This window comes from Haemaphysalis longicornis, unplaced genomic scaffold (assembly GCF_048455015.1).
Source record: "Haemaphysalis longicornis isolate Haplotype H1 unplaced genomic scaffold, Haemaphysalis longicornis Haplotype H1 scaffold_8, whole genome shotgun sequence".
NCBI classification, from domain to species: Eukaryota; Metazoa; Arthropoda; class Arachnida; order Ixodida; family Ixodidae; genus Haemaphysalis; species Haemaphysalis longicornis.
The window spans coordinates 13,804,115-13,827,210 of NW_027526445.1; positions in this window are offsets into that span (position 1 = coordinate 13,804,115).

The following is a 23,096-nucleotide window of genomic DNA, read 5'->3' on the forward strand; positions in this document are numbered from 1 at the left end:
ATAATTGCAGGGACAAGATTATTTTAGCGCTGCTCATACAGAATATTTTCCGGTCCGCGCTTGACCCCCTGCCTCCTAGTATGTTACGCATCGTACATTAAAAAGTGTCGTTGCATTGGCGGTGCACCTTGGCTTTGTACTAGAAGGATCAGTGTTCAGGAATTTAATATGTGCCTGGTAAGTGCCACTAGTAAAGTTGAGTGACGAAAGATCTTTTAAAGATTGCTTAGTCTGAACATTGTTTTCCGGGAGCGGTTTGTAATGTGCCTCAAAGTAATTTTACGCTTATTACTTTTAAAAGTGTGGTTCAATTTGGTGGGAAGATTTATATAACTTGCCGAGATGGCGCCAAGATGGCGCCCAGCACAGATGTCTGCGTGCTGTGCTCCGCTGTTTTTTACGGCAGACAGGAGAATTTTCGATGCACATCGTGCAAAAAACGTGCGCACTCCAAATGTATTCAGCTGCCCGACATGGAGCTGCAAGCTGTGAAGACTGGTGAGAGGCCCTTCCAGTGTAATCTGTGCCTGTGTTCGGCGTCGGAGGTGGTGAGTAGGCCTAGTGACGATTCCGTACACGAGAGCCTGCCGGCCACGCAGCCACCCGATCCTCAGAACAGCGCTCCTTGACCAGGCGACCTTGGAGGGGACGCGACCGACATCCGCGAAATGCTGCTCCACGCTCTCGAGGGCCTTTCATTCCTGACGGACGAGGTGGCAAAGCTACGAGAGGCCAACGACCGCCTGAGCAGGGAGAACGCGCGTGCTTTCGCCCAGCAGTCAGGCATAATTGCTTCTCTGCGGGAGGAGGTTCGGAGCCTTCGAGGGGAGCGGCTCCCGCGGTTACCGCGGGCCGGTCCCTCGCCTCCCGAGCGGCCTGCCCCCCCTTCGACACCTGAGCTCAACGTGACGATGGCGACCCCTTCCACGCAGCGAGTGGACTTTTCATCCTTTGCCACTGTTGTGGCGAAGATAAACGCAGCGTCTACGCTTTCAGCGAACGAGCAGCTGACCCCAGCCCCTTCCGAGGCTTGCCTTTTGTTAAATGATGCCTCCGGCAAGCCACCTTCCAACGACTCGGCCCGGTCAAACAAACGCAGAGGGAGTGCAGTGTGTGTGTGTGCTTCAGATGCGTGTAGCATCTCCGTCGTTCGTCCATCTAAGCGTCCGAGACACATCTTCGTGTCTAAACTGTCACCGTGCACCACTTCAGCACAACTGACGGAGCATCTTTCGACGATACATGTCATACCTTTGGCTTGTCAGCGGCTGAAGACCAAGTACAGTTCATATTCTTCCTTCTGCGTTACGGTCGATGAGGACTCCTTCGAGCGTTTGAGCGATCCTTTGTTCTGGCCGAAGGGCTGCCTTTTCAAACCTTTCCGCGGAAAGCTGCATCCCTAAATGTTCTGTTCCACTGATGTCCCACACGATGAAAAAAACTAACAATAGGGTGGACATTTACTATCAAAATGCGCGCGGCCTTCGCACTAAAGCGTCCGAATTTTTTGCTAATGTACTTTTCACAAATTTTCCAATTATTGTAATTTCTGAATGCTGGCTCTGTAGCGACATTAGCTCAAATGATTATTTCCCTCCAAATTACCAAGTTTTCCGCAAAGATAGGAATTTTACTGGGGCTAAACAAAAGGGAGGGGGCGTATTAGTTGCGGTCGATTGTGGTCTTCAGTGTAAGAGGCGTCAAGACCTTGAGGGCGACAATGAGTGTGTCTGGCTGGACATCCGACTGACTGGGGGCGAGAGGCTCTTAATAGGGGCGTTTTATATTCCCCCCGATGTTCCTATTTCTTCGTTCAATGAGCTACTTACTTCTGTAGAAGAAGTTTGCGCTTCACACCAAAATCACCATTTTATCATTCTAGGGGATTTCAATGCACCTGGTGTACAATGGGACAGTCTAACTAACCAGGATTACAATCATTACGTACAGCAAAAATCTCGCATTGTTCTGGAGTTCCTAGATTTCACATCCATGGCACAACTGAATAACATCAAAAACTGCTCCGAAAATATCTTAGACCTCTGCTTCTCAAACATACAGAACGCGCGAGTATCGATGGTGGATATCTCTCTTGTCAAACCCGACAAGCTTCATCCTCCATTTTCAGTTTCGGCTCCCGTTTCGATTCGGCATTGTGGTACCTCACTAAAGTATAATGAACTCTCTCCCTTCTGTTATGCACGTGGGGATTACATTGGCTTGTATAGCTTTTTTTCTTCGTTTGATTGGTCGGAAATTCAAGAACTTCCTGATTGCAATGCACAGGTCGAACGGTTCACCGAAATTGTCAAAAGCGATATGGACCAATTTATTCCCAAGTATAAACCAAACCACTCCAAGCACCCACATTGGTTTTCGAAAGAACTTCGTACGACTCTTAAATTAAAAGACCGCTGCCACAGAAAGTATAAGAAAACCGGGAGTGACGAATGGAAACAGAACTTCTGCTCTTACCGTAAATTATGTAAAAACCTTTATGAGCGGGACCAGCGCTCCTATCTCGATTCTGTAGAGAGTAGTGCGAATTCTCAGCCTGAAACATTTTGGAGATAGATCCGGTCCCGTAAGAACAACTCACATGATCTTATCAATCTCGTAGATTCCTCTGGGGAAGAAGTTCATAATGTCGCCAACCACTTTGCTCAGCACTTCAGTGCCACATGCGGCCAGCGTGACGTCTCTGAAATGAACATATTGTTAAATCGCGTACAAGGCTCCAGCTTAGTGCTTTTGGACGAGCAGTTGGTTTTGGAGAGCCTAAAGCGCATGAAACCGTCATTGTCGTGTGGAGCTGACGGAATACCTCCAGCTATTCTCAAAACATACGGCAGCATTTTTGTACCTGTTTTGACGGTGATATTTAACCAGTGTCTAAAAACAAACATGTTCCCTCTCGCGTAGAAAATTTCTCGAGTCCGTCCTATTTTCAAGTCAGGCTCCAAATCGGATACAACAAACTACAGAGCAGTTTCTCTCCTTTGTGCTTGTTCCAAGCTGTTTGAGACAGCGCTGTACAAATTACTGTCAAGTTCTGTACAGAATTTTCTTGTAAGTAAACAGCACGGCTTTATATATAGGAAGGTCGACAACAACTAATCTCTCCTGCTTTGTGGAGCAGGCCTCGGCAGCCATTTCTGATAGGGGCCAGCTCGACGTTGTCTACTGTGATCTGAGCAAAGCATTTGACGTTGTCTGCCACACGCTGTTACTTAAAAAGCTTTTACAGGTAGGAATTGATACACCACCCGTGGCATTGTTGGGTAGTTATCTAGATAACCGGTTCAGTTTCGTTAGCGTTAACGGGCAGACGTCTGCTCTGTACAGATCAACAAGCGGTGTGCCTCAAGGCTCCGTGTTGGGGCCTCTCTTGTTCTCCATTTTTGTTAATGATGTGTCAGCCGCAATTAAGATGTCTTCTTTGCTTCTTTACGCTGACGACATTAAAATATTCAGACGGATTGAGTCCATTAATGACTGCATTGCCCTGGAGCAAGATATATCCTCATTTTCCAAGTGGTGCTCAGACAATAGATTAAATCTTAACTCTACAAAAACAAAGGTCATGTCTTATAGCAGGAAAACGAACCGCACTTTATTTTGCTACAGTATTAACGGCGGTTACTTGTCTAGAGTTGAAGAGATCAGAGACCTCGGCGTGCTTTTCGACAGTGCCTTAACTTTCTCACCTCATGTCACTCAACTTACTAGGCGGGCGCTACGCTCTCTTGGGGCTGTATGCAGGTTTTCTCGAGAATTCCGGTTTCCTTCTTCATTCCTAAAACTATTCAGAACGCTTTGTATTCCGCAACTAGAATATGCTTCTGTCGTTTGGAATGGAACCTGTAGTTCCAACTGTCAACGTATAGAGCGTGTACAAACCAAATTTTCATCAATATTTAGGCATCGTTTTCCTTTGAAACCTATCCCTATAACTGTTTCTCTAAGTTCCCGGCGAACCCACTCAGACCTTCTTTTCATGTACAAATTGCTTCATGGTATTATTTTATGCCCGGAACTACTTGAATCAATCAGTTTTCGCGTTCCACAAAAAGCTACAAGGCTCGCCCACCCTTTTAAAGCAGCTGGAGCTCTCAGCACACGTTCTCCTCTTCAAAGGATGCAGCATCTGCATAATGTTCACTCCGAGAAGCTCGATATCTTTCAGCGTCCTCTTCGGGAGTTTTTGGCCGGGTTGTCAGCTCTGACACGCTAGGTTCATCTTGGCAGTGCTATTTTTCTTCACTTATCGTCCTGACGTGTGCAATGACTTCACCGAGCTTGTTTTTGTTCCTGGTTATTCATGTATTGTGCTGATACTGCGACTGTAATTATCGTAGAATTTTTCTTTTTCTGACGTTTTTATCATTAAAAGTTGCCATATCCACTTCAAGCGTCCATTTGAAACTGAAAATGTACGCTTCCCGAATCTTGTAAAAACTTTCTTCTTTTCACTCACCCTTCCGTGTAGTTACGCTTATTGTAATATGTCTTCTTGCAACTGACCAGACATTACAGTTTCTAATAATTGTGTAATGTTACTAAAATTCCACTACGGTATTTTTGTTCTTCTTTTAAGTTGTAGTTTCTTCTTATTTTTTGCTCACTCACTGTTCTTTTGGCAGCTGTTGATGCATTTCATTGCTGTCTTATACCTTGTCTGTGCGCCAGCACGACTTGATTGTGTAAAGTCGGTTGGATTGCACTATTTTATTTCTAATCTTCTTTGCCGTTTTTGTAGGTCTTTCTTTCTCTTTTTTTTGCTCACTGAGTGTTTATTAGCAAATTGTTGATGTACTACAGTGCTGCATTTTCCTCTCTGAGTGCTCCAGCACGAAGGCCTCCGCTGTTCCTGGGCACTATAATAAACATTGATTGATTGATTGATTGATTGCAATTTAATGATCAGTGCTAATACGAATAATGTGTCTGGAAGTGGTGGCCATAAATAAAGAGCCGTATGGTAAATTTGTCTTGAATGCCCTTATATTGAATATTTTGTGGCTGGCGTTTGTTATCACGCCTCCTAATGTTACTAACATAGATATCACAAAAGCATTTGGTGGCATTCGCAATAAAGTATTATAAATGAAACTTCACTTCGTAATTGAACACTCGGTGCTACTTGGAAAATTCATGTCCGAGAAGCGTGGCAGAAATAAAATTGCAGTGACTAAAATTATTTTATCAATGATTGTATACTAAGCATTTCGCCAGTGGCGCTCGCTATCGGCAACACTAGTAAAATTACAAATGAACTCTTGATAAAAATGTGTAGTGGCATTGGCAATGAATTATATTCTATACCAAATTTTTGTGCTTGAAAGACAAGTGCTAGTAGTCATTATAAGTGGCCCAGAGAGTGGTCAGCGCTAAAAATGTAACTGCCAAAATTTTTTACGTTTGCTCTAAAAGTGGATATGTTGACGTTGGCACCTTGTGTAGCTGCTGTAGTGATGGTTTGCATCATACCTTCTAAAAGTTTAGTCGCATTTGGAGTGATGGTTTAATAGTATATATTGATAATTATGTTGGCTCATTAATTTATAGTTTGTGCTGAGAGTTTATTGATCACAGCCAGTGGGAAGTGTACTGTGTCTGAGAGTGGTTGCTGCAGCTAATTTGGACCGATAAAATACTTTTATGTTTGCCCTTTTAGTGAATACATTGCCAAAGATCTTAGTGTGCCCCCTTGTGATTTTGTACATCATACCTAGAAAAGAAGTAGCCGCATTGGTCGTAAACGTTTAATATTATCACTGTTCTTTTTTGTAGAATGATCCGTGCATTAAGGAAATATTACAAGTGCAGAATGGTTGTCGCTAATAAATTGCAGTTATGAAACTAATTTATGACTTCTGTATAGTAACATACGGTCGCCGCGCTTGTATTCGCACAATTTGGCGTTCTTATGCATTATTCTTTGACATGGTGTGGTCCATGGCGGGGAAGCAAAAACCGCATGGTGTTTGTGTTTGAATTACCAGGGCTAATAGGCGTTGTATTGTGCACAAAAATGGTGGCAGCTAATGGCTGTACAAAATTGTTCCATTATTGCTCTTGTTCTGAATACTTTGCCGGTGGTGCTTGTAATCGCGCATTCATTTTATGCTGCATATCTTACCCTGAAAAGTTATGCCGCATTGGTGGTGAGTTTTTGGTTTAATTTAATAAGGCATACGGTAAAAATATTGCTAATACTCACCATAATAAATTTACCGATTATTATACATTAGGCATGTATATACAGCCATAGATACATTACACCCCTTATATTATTGATATGTATATACATTAGTCACGTATGTTTTCATCGACAAATTTCTCTTCATAACGGACGTGTTTAAATAGAGCTCCGAGAAGCTGCAACTTTCCTAGGAGAAATTTGCATATAAGTTCTAATCCGTTTTTACTCCTCCTTCATAACGCTCTAGAGAACTTCATAAGCAAACTTGAACCTCCTACCATATAATAAACGCGGTTGTTTGTCGGCGTCGTGTTACCGCATCGAGATTGGTGTCAAGGCATGTAAAACAAACGTAGCTAACTTTTGCAACTTGGTGGCCGCTTGAAGACCATCGTCTGGTTATTGCAAAGCTGTTCTAACAGTTTGGAAATTTTAATAATCTTGCTAAGCGCATTTTTGGTACAGTTACAGTAGAAATCACTGGTATAAGCAAGCCACAGTCGCAGTTAGTCCTAACCAGCGAAAACGTGCAAAATACAACAATAAGCAAGAAATTTACACGCAGGGGCCTCTAAACCGGTGAAATTGTTTAAAAACCATTCACGGCGTCAGACAGGCACGTAGATCCAATAAAAGTCTGAAATAATAACACGGCCCCTCCAAAAGCTATATAAACAAACCGCTGTAGCTGCAAGTTTAAATTGTCTAGCCGCAGAAATAAATTCTAAAAAACAGACTCGATTCGTTGGGCAGGGTCAAGAGTTGTTGAAAAAATAAAGAGTACCATCCACAACATCGGGAACTGAGCTACGGAGGAAAAAGCTGCAAATAATACCTCTGTCAAACATTGCTATTTAAGTGCACTTAGGCCGAATGCACTCGGCATCCCAGAATAACCCTTTAGTTGCGCTCTGCTAAACGATGAAATAAAGTAACCTTGCCCGTGATGTCAGTTACGATAACTGGAGTCAATATTCCGCGTAATTACTTCCCATTTTATATCTTTTTCGCGTAAGAAGGAACGTGTAAAATTATTTGTGTTTACATTCCCCAACGCTGCAATCTCCGCCTCTCACAAGTCTACAGAAAACGCCGTTATCATTTTAGACTTAATACCGGCGATCATATTTTCGTGGTTATTTTCTGCGCAGGAAATCAGAGCAGCTTTATCGTCCAGGGAAAGCTATAAGAGAGCGGGGATTATAACCGAACCGACTGAAGCAGAAACACAGCCATGAAGCGACAACAAACCACCTCCACGAACACCGCAAAGAACGCTGGCCATGGAGCAGCACACGACGAGGTGGTGCTGGCACCTTTGTTTTTTATCAGTGCTGCTGCATCCGTAAAAATGAATCAACAATACATTCATCATTTTCTTTCAATATACCTTATAGCCATCCAAAGGGTCGTTCTTTTCTGCCTTGTGTGCACGCAAGGAAAGCTGTAAGAGTAGCGTGCAATTATTTAGTTGAAACCAAAAACATAGAACGGTGTTATGCATCAAGCACACCGTGCATTTCACTAAATAAAACATATTCAACATTGCACTGGAGGAGTTGGAATGCGTGGGACCCTCAACCCGCCGTCCCCTCTGCCCCTCCCCCACCATGCGAGCACGCAGGTACGCTCCAATGTGTGCACACCTTCCTCCAGGGAAAAACCCCTTTTGTACTTGCTATTCCCATTTGCTAAAGAGATACCCAAAACGGGGACCTTTCACAGTGTCTTGGTCGCAAGTGTAGCTGGGCTAACCTTCAACCACCGTAAATAAATTAAAAGCCTAGCTTTGTCATTGCAGAGCTATGTTGTTTTCGCAAATAAAAATCAGTTGTTTTTAAACAGACAGTCATAAAAGCAGTTCCAGGAACACACTGCAGGGCACCAAATTGCGTCTAAAAAAGCGTGAGCTTAGCACCTTCTTTAGTTTGAAAAACTAATGCAACATTTGTTTAACCCTAAAATTGTAAAGAACAGCCCAAAAATTGCTCTTTTGCGTGCGCATGCCCTCCTTTGGAAGGAAGTCCTTGACGCGGCGCTGTTATTTTCCCGCATGGTGGCCACATGCTCGACTGTTTTGTAGGCCCATTGTTTTCAGCGACGCGTTGCCTTATCGGGTCGGAAATCTCAGCCAGGTCGATATCCGCTTCTGCTACAAAGCACTAGACTGCTCGAGTGCGCAAAAGGCCTCGATCTTGTGCATTGACGAGGACGACAGGCGAGGCCAGGTAGCACTACGACGTGCGAGGCCAAGCTCCTCCGCGAGTGTGGCACTCTTGTTGTGGAGATAAATCGTCTTCTAGTGTCTTGTAGGGCAATTGGTGATCTCTAGTGAGTCCTTGCACATTGCCGGGTCACCGGGTACCACGGGTAACTGCTTAGCAAACCAAGTTTGTTATTGAAAGGTATTGAAACGCCGATCCGATGAAAGATGCGTCTGCATCGCTGTGTGCCTCTGCGGCCTATTCTTCACCAAAAGAAAAACCGAAGGCACATTAGCCAGCCTCCTATGAAGCACCAGTAGCCAGAAGTGCATTGGTTCTCGGCACCCTGCTGAACACCGCTCATCGAACGAAGAGTGGAAAAAACTGAGACCTTACGTCGGTTGACCTTCTGAACACCGGTTGACAAAAGAACAGGTGTGCACTGCAGCCGGTCGCTGCCGCGAATCGGCTGTAGGAGTCTCACTGAATAAAAAAATCCCACCATCTCCACGAAGTGAATGATGATGAGAGGGGCGAAGCTAAAATGCTTATCAGTAAAACTGTGAAACTTTTGCCCACACATCATATAAACTCTCGACACGTTGTTATAGGTCTTTTTCATGGCGTTGGCGATCTGAATGTGTGAAGGACATAAGGCGCGTTTGGAGCCATGCTCGCGTATCGGTTTTTAGCGCAGTCGGAAGAGCAGCACGTACCTCCCGTCGCGGCGAGAGAGTCGTGGTATCGAAACCGGGCGCCGCCGCGTCAATGGCACTTGACATGTTATAGCTCTTCTTTACGGCGCACACCATCTGAATGAGCGAAGGACATAAGGCGTATTTGTTGCCATGCTCGCGTCTCGGTTTGTAGCGCACTGGGAAGAGCACCACGTACCTCCCGTCACAGCAAGAGAGTAGTTGGATCTAAACCGGGCGCCGCCGTGTCAATATGACTAGACACGTTTTTATAGGTCTTCTTGATGGCGCAAACCATCTGAATGATTGAAGGACATGAGGAGCGTTCGTACACATGCTCGCGTCTCGGTTTCTAGCGCAGTGGAAAGAGCGCCACGTAGCTCCCGTCGTGGCCAAGAGAGTCATGGGATCGAAACCCGGCGCCGTCGCGTGAAGACCACCACCCCTCGCTCGCAAAGCTTGAGACTTCCCACCGCTCCGTTGACAAGCCCGTCGACGACATCGATGCTTGTGGTGATCATGTAGGGCTTGTTTGGGACGATGAGAATCTCCATAGGTAAGTGAGCAAATTCAGTGTATGACATTTTAGACGCCTTGGCCGTCGCCTTCTGCAGAGCGTCTTGTGTCGCGTACCCCCGGTACGTGCCTTGAGCTCGCAGACGACGAACGACAACCTCTTCTTCTTCCTCTCCTCTTTGTTGGGTAGCAACAAACGCGTTTAACATTTGGACCTCTAAGTCAAATCTTTGGTTGCCCAATCCCTAGGGGCATACTGCCACAATCATCATCAGCGGTATGTACACGGCACAAAGAGGGACGGGACAAAACCCTAGCAAGAGGAGCTTCGCCCCTAAAATTTGCGCTCTTGAGCCACAGGTCGGCCTGTCTTGTCTGGACCACCGCTTGGCCGAGGAATAGAAATACGCTGAGGCAAGACCCTTGCTGTTCACCGGAGGAGAAGCGAATATACGGGGGCCGCACTTCGGTTGGTCTCTTTCCAGACACTAACTGCTCAATGAGTACGAATACTTGGCGGGCGGTACTTGCCGTGCTTCGGCTGAACACCGCTTCCAGTAGAAAAAATGGACGTTTTTGGGACTTGAGTCGGCCTTGGTTTTTATGAACATAGGTTGCCAAAAGATAAGCGAATTTCTTGCAGCCGGGTACCAGCCGTTGTCTGTCTGAAGGTGGGGGGCCGGAGAAATACGGAAGTGGTCGTGGCCGAATGTTGGCTGCGAACGAACGATCAGTGTCTGCCAGAATTTCGATGCTGGTTCGACATGCCAGAGAGAGGCATGTCAGGCAGACTTTGTGCTACCCGGGTAAATTGCGCCTGAAATATTTTGCGCCAGTAAACTGGTGTGACGAATTTTTTATGATTACTTTTATATTTCTACACAAATGGAGAGAGAATGTTTTTCCAGGGTTACTCTTATATTACATATTTTGGAAGCGGAACTTGTGCATCTCGCCTCTAGGTGTTCTTAGACATCTTAACTTGGCAAAGTGTGGTAGCATTGGTGATTATGTCGTTAGGTTGGAATTATATAACTTGTCTTTGCCCTTCAATAATCAGTGCGAATGGAAATAGAAGTGTTCCAGAATTGCGGCCGCTTAAAACACTCAATTGACAAATAACATTTGTGATTGCTCTTTTATTGAATACATTGCTGACGGCAATTTCCAATGAGCCTCATTGTCATTTTGTACATCATACCTTGCACATTGGCGGATAAGTTTTAATATTATAACTGAGCTTTGGACTTGCTACTCACTGCTAATACAAATGAAGAATTGTCCCAACCCTGCGTCCGGTGCATTATAACCGAAAGGTTGCTGTGCGAAAAAGCCACAACTTTTCTTTCTTTCTTTCTTTCGAATCTGGTGGGTGCTAACAAATGGCAGGGACTAAACTTATTTTATGATTGCTCGTATACTGAATATTTTGTCGTCTCTTCTCGTTATCGTGCATTCAAGAGATGCTGCGCATCCTACCCTGAAAGAGTGATGGCCCATTGTGGGTGTAGTTATAATAAAAGTTGTCTTGGTTATTGACTGCTCAGTACTAAAAGATAATACAATGTGTTCGAGAGTGGTGGTCGCAAATAAATGTTCCTGACAAAACGTCTTTTATAGTGGATTGTTTACTGAATAACTTGACCGCTGTGCTTGTTATTGTGCATAAAAGTGGGGTTTCACATCATACCTCATTAAGTGTTTTTGTACCGGCGACTAAATTTTATTATATAACTTTTCTTTATACTTGAATGACAAGTGCTTGTACGAATAATAATGTGTTCCAAAACCGTGTTTACTAGTAAACTGCCGGGGCAAACACTCTTTGTTAGTGCTCTTGTACTGAATATTTCGCAGCGGAGCTTGTTAGCGTGCCTGCTTGGGATGTTACGGATCATACTTTGCAGCAGTGTGGTCGTGTGAGCAGTAAATATTGCATGTTACAACTTGGTGCTCTACTGGAATGATAAGTGCGGTTTCGTAATATACTTGTCCGAGAGCGGTGCCAGGTGCGTTCATATTATTCCTCTCCAGGTGGTGCTTGTTATCCATGTGGTCCTTGTTATCGCGGTTGTGATCTTAGGAGAAATGCCTTGAAAAGGTGTGGTGGCATTCGAGCTTAAGCTTTAATTTTGTAACTTATAGTTGCACTTGAAGGATCAGTGTTAAAAGGAATAAAATTGCTTGGGAGTGGTGGCCGCAATGCTCATACACTGAAGGTTTGCTGGCAATTCTTTATTGTTCCTCGTTGCAATAACTTTTTGGCTGGCGTGACGTGGTATGGGACTCCTTGTGATCTTACGCATCATACAAGGAAAAGTGTGGTCGCATCGGAAGTGTCCTTTTTATAGTAAAACTGCACTTCGTACTTGACCAATTATGGGTAAGAGGAATTTCAGTGTGTCCTAAAGTGGTTGTCGCTAATAAACTTCCGTGACGAAAACTGTTCTATTTGTTTCTAAACTGAATAGTTTGCCAGCGGCACTAGGTATTGCGCATCGTTATGATGTCACGCCTCACTTTGAAAAAGTGTGGTCGAAGTGACTGATGTTTTTTTAAAAAACTGTATATCGTATTTGAATGATCAGTGCTAATAAAAATAATAATCTGTTCGAGTAGGGTGTTCCAAAGAACTGTAGTTACGGTCCTTTTTATGATTGCTCCTGTTCTGAATTTCTTCATCGCGGCGCTTGTTATTGCGTTTGTTTGTGATGTTCCGCATCATACCTTAAAGATGTGTAGTCGCATTGGCGGTGAAAAAGTTTGCACAATATTACAGGGCTTCGTACTTCAATGATCAATGCTCTTTGGAAATATATGTGTCTGAGGGTGATGTTAGCTAATAAATTGTAGTAACGTTTCAGTAACATAACCTGTCTCACTACTTGAGCAATCCATGTTATTATGAATTATATTATGTGAGAGTGGTGGCCAGTAATATTAAATTGAGAGAAATTGTTTTCTATGGTTGCCCTATATGGAATAATTTCCAGCCTACGCGTGCTATCGCGCATTATATGATTGGTATGCATCATACATTGAACAATCTTGGCCACGTTGGAGGTAAAGTTTTCGTAATATAACTCGCCTTTCAAATTATATTGAGTGATTATACGAATTATAATGTGCGCCAAAGCGCATGGTGCTTATCAATTGCAGTCACAGAAATTTGTTTAGATTGCTTGTAATCTGAATATTTTGCTGTTGGTGTGGGTACCGCACCACTAGTGACGCTACGCAGCAATGTTTGAGAAAATATTGTCGCATTGGCAGTAAAAGTGTATATTTTAGATGCAGAGCATCTGATTCACTCGCCTTGTCCCTCCGGCGTCGTGGTCGTTGTCGTCGTATTCGTCGGCGTTGTCCACCCCTCCCCCATTCTCCTCGCCCGCCAGCTGCGGTCTCCGCCGCTCTCCCCCTCTCCTCCCCGATAGCGAACACTCTCTCGCGAGGGGCATTGGATTGGATTGGATTGCATTGGCTTGGCTTCGTTTGGCTTGGCTTGGCTTGGCTTGGCTTGGATTGGATTGGATTGGATTTGGATTGGTTTGGAATAAAGTGCATTGTGTTGGGTTGTGTTGCGTCATAGCCGCGGCACGCTGCGTCATAGCCGCGGCAGACGCGCTGGGCCGGCGCATGTGCAGTACTCTCTCTTCCGCGGTTTCCTCTCCGGGCGCGCTGCGCATATTGCCGCGAACCATACTTTGGGTTTGTTTATTTGTGTTTTGCTTTTACCGCCAGGCTCCGCCGGTCTGCGTTATCTCTGAGCCAAGGGAAGCGCGTGTTCCATTCTTTCTTTCTGTGCCGCATGTGTTATCTGTTGTGATAGGGAGAGCATTCCGATCTAACGTGAACAGCCCAGAATAATCTTCTTGGATCTACTATGTTCTCGATGCGAATCGACGTTTCGAGAACCACGCGCGCCGAAAGATAAAAAGCCTGCAGTGCGGACGCCGGGGCATTCGATTCGACGACACTCGCCTGTGCAAGTCACTTTGTTGACCGCTGCTTCGCCGCCTCTGTATTCTTTTGAGTTGTTAGGGGAGCACAATTTCGCTCCAATAAACGTATTTCTCATTCAAGACAACTGCTTCGTCCTTGTCTTCGTGACATCTGGTGGGGGTGCTGGGTACGCACCCTTCATGCCCACTACAACCTCTGGAAGCCGCCAAGCCAGTCCAACAAGAGCCAGCCTCCGCGTGCAAGATTTACCACCCGAGTTCGGTCTACTACAGGAGAAGACGAAGAAGAAAGACGTCGCAACCAGCACCATGCTCAACCAAGCCAATCCTCCTGTCGTTCTGCAGCAGCCACGGGAACCGCCATCATTCCGAGGAGCCCCCGCAGAAGACCCAGAAGAGTGGTTGGAAAAACTGGAACGCGTCCGGAAATTCAACAGGTGGGATGACGCAGAAACGTTCCTCCACGTTTTCTGTTACTTGGAAGATTCGGATTGCACTTGGTTCGAGAACCACGAGAGCTCCTTGACAAACTGGGCTCAGTTCAAAAGCGAGTTCACTAAGACCTTCACTACCATGGTCAGAAAAGAACGCGCAGCGCTTTTACTCGAAACTCGAACGCAGCACCCCAACGAAAGGGTAGTGATCTTTGTTGAGGAGATGAAGAGGTTCTTTCGACGTGCGGATCCGGAGATGACAGAAGAAAAGAAACTAAGGGTTCTCATGCGAGGGGTAAAGCAGAAGCTTTTCGCTTGCCTTGTCCGCAATCCTCCCAAGACGGTGGCCGAATTTGCGTCTGAGGCGGCCGCGATGGAGAAGACGCTGGAAGCTCGAACGAGGCAGTACGATCGCCCGGTCAACGTGATGGTTTCCGAGACGATCGGTGCCGGGGCTACAAGCTCCGACACACTGCGTGAGACCATCCGAGCAGTGGTCAGGGAGGAGCTTCGGAAGCTTTTTCCGACGACGCCGCAACATCAAGTGGCTTCCCGGACTGACGTCATCCGCGAAGAGGTTCAACACGCTTTGGGCACTTCTATGCCATCCGAGGCACCCCGCGAGCCACAGGCGATGACCTATTCTGCGGCTGTTCGTCGACCCCGCCCTGCTCCATCGCGTCTACAAGAAGCTCCACCGTACCGCCGTCCACTCTCGCCGCCGTCCCCACTCTCGCCGCCGTCGACCGTACCGCCGTACACAGCCCAAACCCAGACGCCGAGGAAGACTGACGTTTGGCGAACGCCAGATCATCGTCCGCTGTGCTACCATTGCGCGGAGGCCGATCACATCTATCGTCGCCTCCCGTACAGGAGACTCGGACTGCGTGGTTTCTCCGTCGACGCCCCACGCCCCCGACCAGGCCAGCGACCTACCGAGATCGACGAACACCTGTCCAACACCAACCGAGGACCAGCCCGCTCACACCGATCGCCATCTCCCTACCTATACCAGTCGCCTAACCGCCGTAGCAATGCTGATTTCGCACGTGGAAGGTCCCCCAGCCCACGCGGGGGAAACTAAAAGCAGCAACTTCTGGAGGTGAAGTTGCTCTAGGTCGAAATACTGGAAACCCTCCAACGACGCAAGGACGCACCGAAGACAGTGATTCACGACATGCCCTCATCCCGACGACCCGACCCAGCCCTGACGAGACTCCTGAACACGACGACAGCTACACGGCGCGACGCGTACCCGACCTGACCGAGACGTCCGTTGAGAAGACGACGACAACGACGATGCACAGTGCCCGACCGTCAACACGTACAAGCAGAGATACGACGCCCCGACGAACCCGGAACTCGAGGAAGACTGCATCTGACATCAAGGTGTCCATCGACGGCTTTGACGTAGTCGCCCTCGTAGACACGGGAGCTGACTATTCGGTAATGAGCGGACCATTTACGTCTAAACTGAAGAAAGTTATGACCAGATGGGACGGTCCGCATATACGCACAGCAGGAGGCCACCTCGTGACGCCAAGTGGAACGTGCACATCGCGCGTCACCATAGACGGCACGACGTACCCTGCCGCGTTCGTCATCTTGCCTAACTGCTCCCGCGACGTAATTCTCGGAATGGACCTTTTGACGGACAACGGCGCAATAATTGATCTGCAGACCAAGTCGATAACTTTTTCCTCCGATCACTCCATGACGCCGGAACCGAACAACGAAAACCGTGCAGCTGTAAGGATAGCCGATGATCATGTCACCCTGCCACCCCGCGCAAGTTTGATGATCACCGTCTACTGTGAAGGTGCTGCTCCTGACGTTGACGCTATCGTGGAGAGTGACCAAAGGTTGCTTCTCGACCGCGGTGTGTCTGTCGCAAGAGGAATTGCGCGCTTCAAGGAACACCAATCCCACATTTCGGTTACTAATTTCACCGAGGAGTACCAGCATTTAAACAAGGGCGCGGCAATTGCATTCCTCGAAGAAACGCAAGAAGCAAGTGACGTGATCGCGGTCGCCGACTTTGAACGCACCCCCGTAGAAACCTTCAACCTCCCGCAGCCCTTCGACGTGAATCCGGCGCTCCCGCAAGAACAACGGAACAAATTATTGGCTTTGCTGCGTCGCTATAGCGAATGTTTTTCGTCGAGCGCAAAACTACGTCAGACCCCTCTAGCGAAGCACCGAATAATAAGCGAAGATGGAACCCGACCTACCCGACAGTCACCGTACAGCGTCTCTTCACACGAACGGGAAGCCATCCGGACTCAAGTCGACGACATGCTCAGCGACGACATTATACAGCCATCGAAAAGCCCCTGGGCTGCGCCCGTCGTACTCCTAAAGAAAAAAGACGGCACATTAAGGTTTTGTGTTGACTACCGACGACTGAACAAAATCACGAAAAAGGACGTGTAACCCCTCCCCCGAATCGACGACGCCCTCGACCACCTCTGCCCCTCGAAGTACTTCTCGTCGATGGACCTGAAGACCGGCTACTGGCAAATTGAAGTGGACGAGAGAGACCGAGAGAAGACTGCATTTATAACCCCAGACGGCCTATACGAGTTCAAGGTGATGCCATTTGGGCTGTGCACAGCACCAGCGACGTTTCAAAGAGTCATGGACACTGTGCTAGCTGGCCTTAAGTGGCACACCTGCCTCGTATACCTCGACGACGTAGTGGTATTCGCTCGGACTTTCGACGAACACCTTGCAAGGTTGGAGTCTGTACTCGAGGCCATTCGTACGTCTGGGTTGACGCTGAAGCCTGAAAAGTGCCGTTTCGCATACGAGGAACTCAAGTTCTTGGGCCACGTCGTCAACGCCGCGGGAGTCCTACCTGACCCGGCAAAAACTTCAGATATCGCGAACTTCCCTAGGCCGAAAGACAAGAAGGGCGTGCGAAGATTTCTCGGGCTGTGCGCATACTACCGGCGCTTCGTCGCAAACTTCGCACGCATTGCAGAGCCACTCACGCGCTTGACGAAAGACAGCACCCCTTTCAGCTGGGAAAACGACCAAGAAAAAGCATTCTGCGAGCTGCAAAAACGACTGCAAAGCCCGCCCGTGCTCGCTCATTTCGACGAAAATGCCGAAACGGAAATGCACACGGACGCCAGTGATATATTCTTGGGTGCCGTCCTTGTCCAAAAGCAAAGCGGCTGCGAAAGGGTAATCGCCTATGCCAGCCGTGGTCTGTCGAAGGAGGAGAAAAACTATTCGGCCTCTGAGAAAGAGTGCCTGGCTATTATATGGCGATTTCAAAATTTCGCCCATGCGTGTATGGAAGGCCATTCAAGGTTGTAACAGACCACCATGCGCTGTGTTGGCTCGCCAATTTGAACGACCCCTCTGGCCGTCTTAAGCGGTGGAGCTTGCGCCTGCAGGAGTTCTACGTTACAGTCGTTTATAAATCCGGCAGGAAACACTCCGACGCCGACTGCCTGTCCCGCGGCCCCGTCGACCCACCACCACAAGACTCTGATGAAGACAGCGCGTTCTTCGGGATCGTGACGGAGAGCGACCTAGCCGCCCAGCAGCGTGCCGACCCCGACTCACGCGTCATAATCGAGTACCTCGAGGGATGCAACGTTGCCGTTCCTAGGACCTTCAAACGCAGCTTACCAGCATTCAGCCTGAGAAACTCCGTCCTCGTGAAAAAGAATTTCAGCCCGCGGACCTTCGTGACGAAATTTTGGAAGCGTGTCACGACGACCCGTCTTCCGGACATCTCGGCACAGCCCGCACTTTTGGAAAAATCATGGCGAGGTACTACTAGCCCGGCCTTACCTCTGACGTCACCCACTACGTCCGGAGCTGCCGTGACTGCCAGCGACGAAAAACGCCACCGACAAGACCCACCGGACTTCTACAACCGATCGCCGTCCCATCGAGACCATTTCAACAGATTGGAATGGACCTTTTAGGCCCGTTCCCTACGTCACGATCACAGAACAACTGGATTGTCGTAGCGACAGACTACATGACGCGCTACGCAGAGACAGCCGCTCTTCCGAGGGGGACTACACAAGAAGTGGCAAAGTTTTTTATAAGCCAAGGTGTGCTGCGACATGGAGCCCCGGAAGTCCTAATCACAGACCGCGGAACAGCATTTACTGCGGAGCTGATGCAAGGAGTATTACGCTGTAGCAGCACGTATCACCGAAGAACGACGGCCTACCACCCCCAAACGAACGGACTAACAGAACGTCTGAACAAGACTATCGCAGATATGCTGTCAATGTACGTTGACGTTGAACATAAGACTTGGGACGAAGTGCTCCCGTATGTCACGTTTGCGTACAACACGGCTATCCAGGAGACGACGCAGCTGACGCCGTTCGAGCTTGTCTACGGTAGAAGGCCGACTACGATGCTCGACGCCATGCTTCCGCACGTAGAAGACGACGACCTCAACGCCGACGTCCACGGATATCTTCAAAGTGCGGAGGAGGCCCGCCAGCTCGCTCGAGTTCGTATAACGGACCAGCAGCTGGTGGATGCGGGCCGCTACAACCTCCGACGCCGAGACGCCAAGTACCAACCAGGGGTTCGTGTGTGGGTTTGGACTCCCATCCGACGACGCGGACTGAGTGAGAAGCTCCTGCGACGCTATTTCGGACCCTACCAGATTCTACGACGTGTTGGCCAACTTACCTACGAAGTGATCCCTGATGGTGACTCCGGCACATCACGACAACGCAGGCGGCCTGAAGTCGTCCACGTGGTTCGCCTAAAACCTTTCTACGGACGATGACAAACTTTTATTTTCATTTGTTCGGACTGTCGCTTATGTTAGCATCGGGTCGATGCACTCTTAGAGGGGGGGTAATGCCGCGAACCAAACATTGGGTTTGTTTATTTGTGTTTTGCTTTTACCGCCCGGCTGCGCCGGTCTGCGTTATCTCTGCGCCAAGGGAAGCGCGTGTTCCATTCTTTCTTTCTGTACCGCATGTGTTATCTGTTGTGATAGGGAGAGCATTCCGATCTAACGTGAACAGCCCAGAATAATCTTCTTGGATCTACTATGTTCTCGATGCGAATCGACGTTTCGACAACCACGCGCGCCGAAAGATAAAAAGCCTGCAGTGCGGACGCCGGGGCATTCGATTCGACGACACTCGCCTGCGCAAGTCACTTTGTTGACCGCTGCTTCGCCGCCTCTTTATTCTTTTAAGTTGTTAGGGGAGCACAAGTTCGCTCCAATAAACGTATTTCTCATTCAAGACAACTGCTTCGTCCTTGTATTCGTGACAATATAATCGGTGTGCCGTTCTCCGGTGAAGGAACATCCACGCTTGGCTCAAACACCTAGAGTCCACGCCGCTTTAAAAGTACGCCAACGTCGTTATCGACTGGGACAGGCTTACGCAGTCCCCTCAACGTTATGCGCGCTATAAAACGCGGTCCCTTCGCCGCTCCGCCTATGCGTCGCATGTACACAGGGGTTCCCGCGAGGGGAGGTAGGAGTTTTTTCCTAGTCATTGTACTTGAATGGTCAAGGCTAATAGATATTTTAACAAGGGATAGATAAGTGCCACTCATATATTGTAGTCAAAAATACCTTGTGAAAATTGCCCCTTTATAAATATTTTACCAGTGACGTTTGTTATCACACCTCCGAATAATGTTACCCATTTTTTCTTAGATATTTGGTAGCAATATTGGTTAAGATGAACCATTTACATTAAATTTGCACTTCAATTATCTGTGAAAATACGAAATTTATTGGGTCCGTTATCGGTGGCTGCTGATAACTTTATCCGAAGAACAATGTTTATGATCGCTTCTAAACCAAATGTTTGGCCTGTCGCACTTGTTATCGCGTGTCCTTTGGTGTTAAACAGAATACTTTAAAACGTTTTCCTAAATTGGCGGTTAGAATTTCTAATAAACAACCATTCGTAATTCAATAATAATTGTTGTTAGTGTTTTAATTGGATCAGACCAGTTCCGATGGTAAATGAGCGTGACGAAAATTGTTTTATGATTGCTGTTATAACCAACGTTTTACCAGCGCTGCTGGCTGTTTGGTTTCCAAGTCACAATACCCATATTATTTCAAAAACGTGTGGTACCATTGCCGGTAAAGTTTCAATAATGATAGTGGACTTTGTAACTGAAATATCTCTGCCGATGGGAATGAAGTGTCCGAGAATTTTCGCTACCTATACATTGAAGGCACATTAATTGTTCGTTTGTAGGGAAATTTTTTTTGCGAGAATAGTTTTTCCACACTGCTACTCTAATGCAAAGTGAGCGACTGTTGTAAATATATAAATTATAAATATGATTTTACGATTGCTTTGACAGTGAATATTCGGCGGTCGGCCATTGTTATCACACCTCCAAGTGATGTTTCGCTTCAAACCCTTAAGAAGTGGTGTCAGTTTACCGGTGAAGTTTTAATATTGTAATTGTTCTTCGCAATTAATTGACGAGTGCTATTTAGAATTATATTGCGTCCAAGAGTGGTGGCCGCTAATACATAACAGTTATGAAAATTCTGTGCAGGATAACATCTACACTACAAATTTTGCCAGGGTACTTTTACTCTCACCTCTTCCTGATATTGCACATCAACCGTGGAAAAAGGGTGGTCGCACTGGTGGAGAAGTTCTGCATTTGAAATGGACTTGGTGCTTTTAGCCCAGTAATTATAGGCAATATATTGCGTCCCATAATATATGCCGCGAATTGATTGCAGTGCAATAAAGTATTAAAAACGAATTGCAATAAATTGATTCACGATTGCTCTCATACTGAATATTTGTCCGAGGGGTTTGTATCACGCGTAATAGGGATGCTCGAAATCATACGCTGAATAAGTGGAGTCGCAATGGTGGTGAAGGTTTATTAAAATACCTGATCTTCGTACTGGACACTTGCTAAACGGAAATATTTTGTTTCTGTAATGGTGTCGGCTAATAAATTACACTGACGAAAATTATTTTATATATGTTACTATATTGAATATTCTGCTGGCGATGCATGATATTATATGAACTTGTAGTATTACACAGAATGCTTTCAAAAGTCTAATCAACTTGACAATGAAGTTTTATTATTCTATCTAGTCCTTGTACCTAAATATTCAAACCTCACAGGGATTAGGCACTGACCCACACAACTGCCCCTAATAAATAGTGGTGGAAAAAGGCTTTTGAGGATTGCTTGTATCCTAAAAATTTGCTTCGACGCTTATCGCGCAACTGGTGATGTTAAACTTTAAATTTTAAAAAAGTGTGGCAGCAATTGCGTTGAAAAGAAAATAAAATACAAAGATCCTCGTTCTTGCATGGTCAGTACCAATAGAAAATATGATAGACGGTGCCCAAAAATAAGTTGTACTGACAAAAAATAGTTCATGAATGCTCTTATACTGAATTGTTTCATGCCTGATAGTTATATTTAGTATCACACTTTGGAAAGTGTTGTGACATTGGCGGTCAAGTATCCATATTGCAACTCTACTTTGTGGTAGACTAATTAGCGCTGATTGGAACTCTAACTTGTCCGGTAGTAGTTGCCGCTAATTATTTGCAATGAAAACTATTTTTTGTGATTTTTTTATACGGAATATATCCCCGTGGAGGTTTTTATAGGGCCTCTAGTGATGCATTTTATCATACACAAAAAGTGTATGATACACCGTACATTTTGTATGACAACTGGGCTTTGTACTGGAATCATCAGTGCTGATAGTAAATATACATTGTCTGCCAGTGGTGCCAATGTAAATTGGTGTGATAAACGTTATTTCAATATTTCATATATAGTGCCGGCCGAGATTGCTATAGGGTCCCTTTTGATACTACCCATAAATAAAAACTGGGGTAGCACTGATGGGAGGCTTTAAAATAGTAATAGGCTTTTCACTTGAATGATCAGGGCTAGTAGGACATTCTGTGTTCCAGAATGTCCACCTCTAACAAATAGCAGTGAGGGAATTTTATTGTTTGTTGCCCAATTACTTGTATAAAATGTTTACCCCCATGTGTTATACCCAATGCAAAATCTAGGTATACGAATGAATAAATACATTGTCCTATCACTCCTCTAATATTGAATGTTTAGCCGGGGTGATTGATACTGCACGTTTTATTGACATTAGCATGATACCATAAAAGTATGGCATCATTGGAAACTGATTGTTCCACCCTATATTGGTACTTGAATAATCAGTGGTAAAAGGAGTAATGCCCTTGTTGAACTCCGGTGTCAGGAATATTTTGTGTATTCCACTATAACAACTACTTTACCAGAGGCGCTGTTTGTTGCGCATCTGAGTGATATTCCGCACCTTACCTTGAAAAAGAGTGTTCGCAATGGCAGCAAAGCCTAAATATGTAACGGCTTTTCGTATTTCAATGATCAGGGCTAATAGAAATACTAGTGTGCCCGAGAGTGGTGGCCGCTGGTAATTTTCAGTGGCGAAAAGGTTTTAACGATTGCTCTGATACTGAATATGCTGCCGGCTTTGCTTAATTAATATGAGCTCAAGAGGTGTTAGGGAGCATGCTTTGTAAAAGTGTGGGCGCATAGCCGATGAACGTTTATTAATAACTGGTCCTTGTACTTGAAGAAACAAAGCTACAATTAAAATATTGTGAGGGCTATAAGTCGGCCCTAATAAATTACATTTACATTTATCGTTCGAGGACTGCTCTTTTGCTAAATATTTAGCCTGCAGCCCTTGTTGTCGTGCGCAGTGCTATGTTACGCATTATGTCTTAAACGTTTCTGTAGAATTGGTGGCAAAGAATTAAACCGGGCTTTGTACCCGAATTATCACAGCGACAAGCAGATATATTGTTTCCGGGAATGGTGGCAGCTATGAAATTGCGGTGACCAAAACTTATTCTAGGATTTGGCTAACTAGATCTTTGGCGAGCGGTGGTTGTTATCACACCCTTTAATAAAGTTACGCAGCATATTTTGAATAAGCGTGGTCGCATGTACAGTGAAATTATAAACTAAAAAACGCACGTGTACCTAAAAAAGGAAAGATAATACGAATTTTATTATAACCGATATAGCTGCCCTTTATTACATTGCAATGA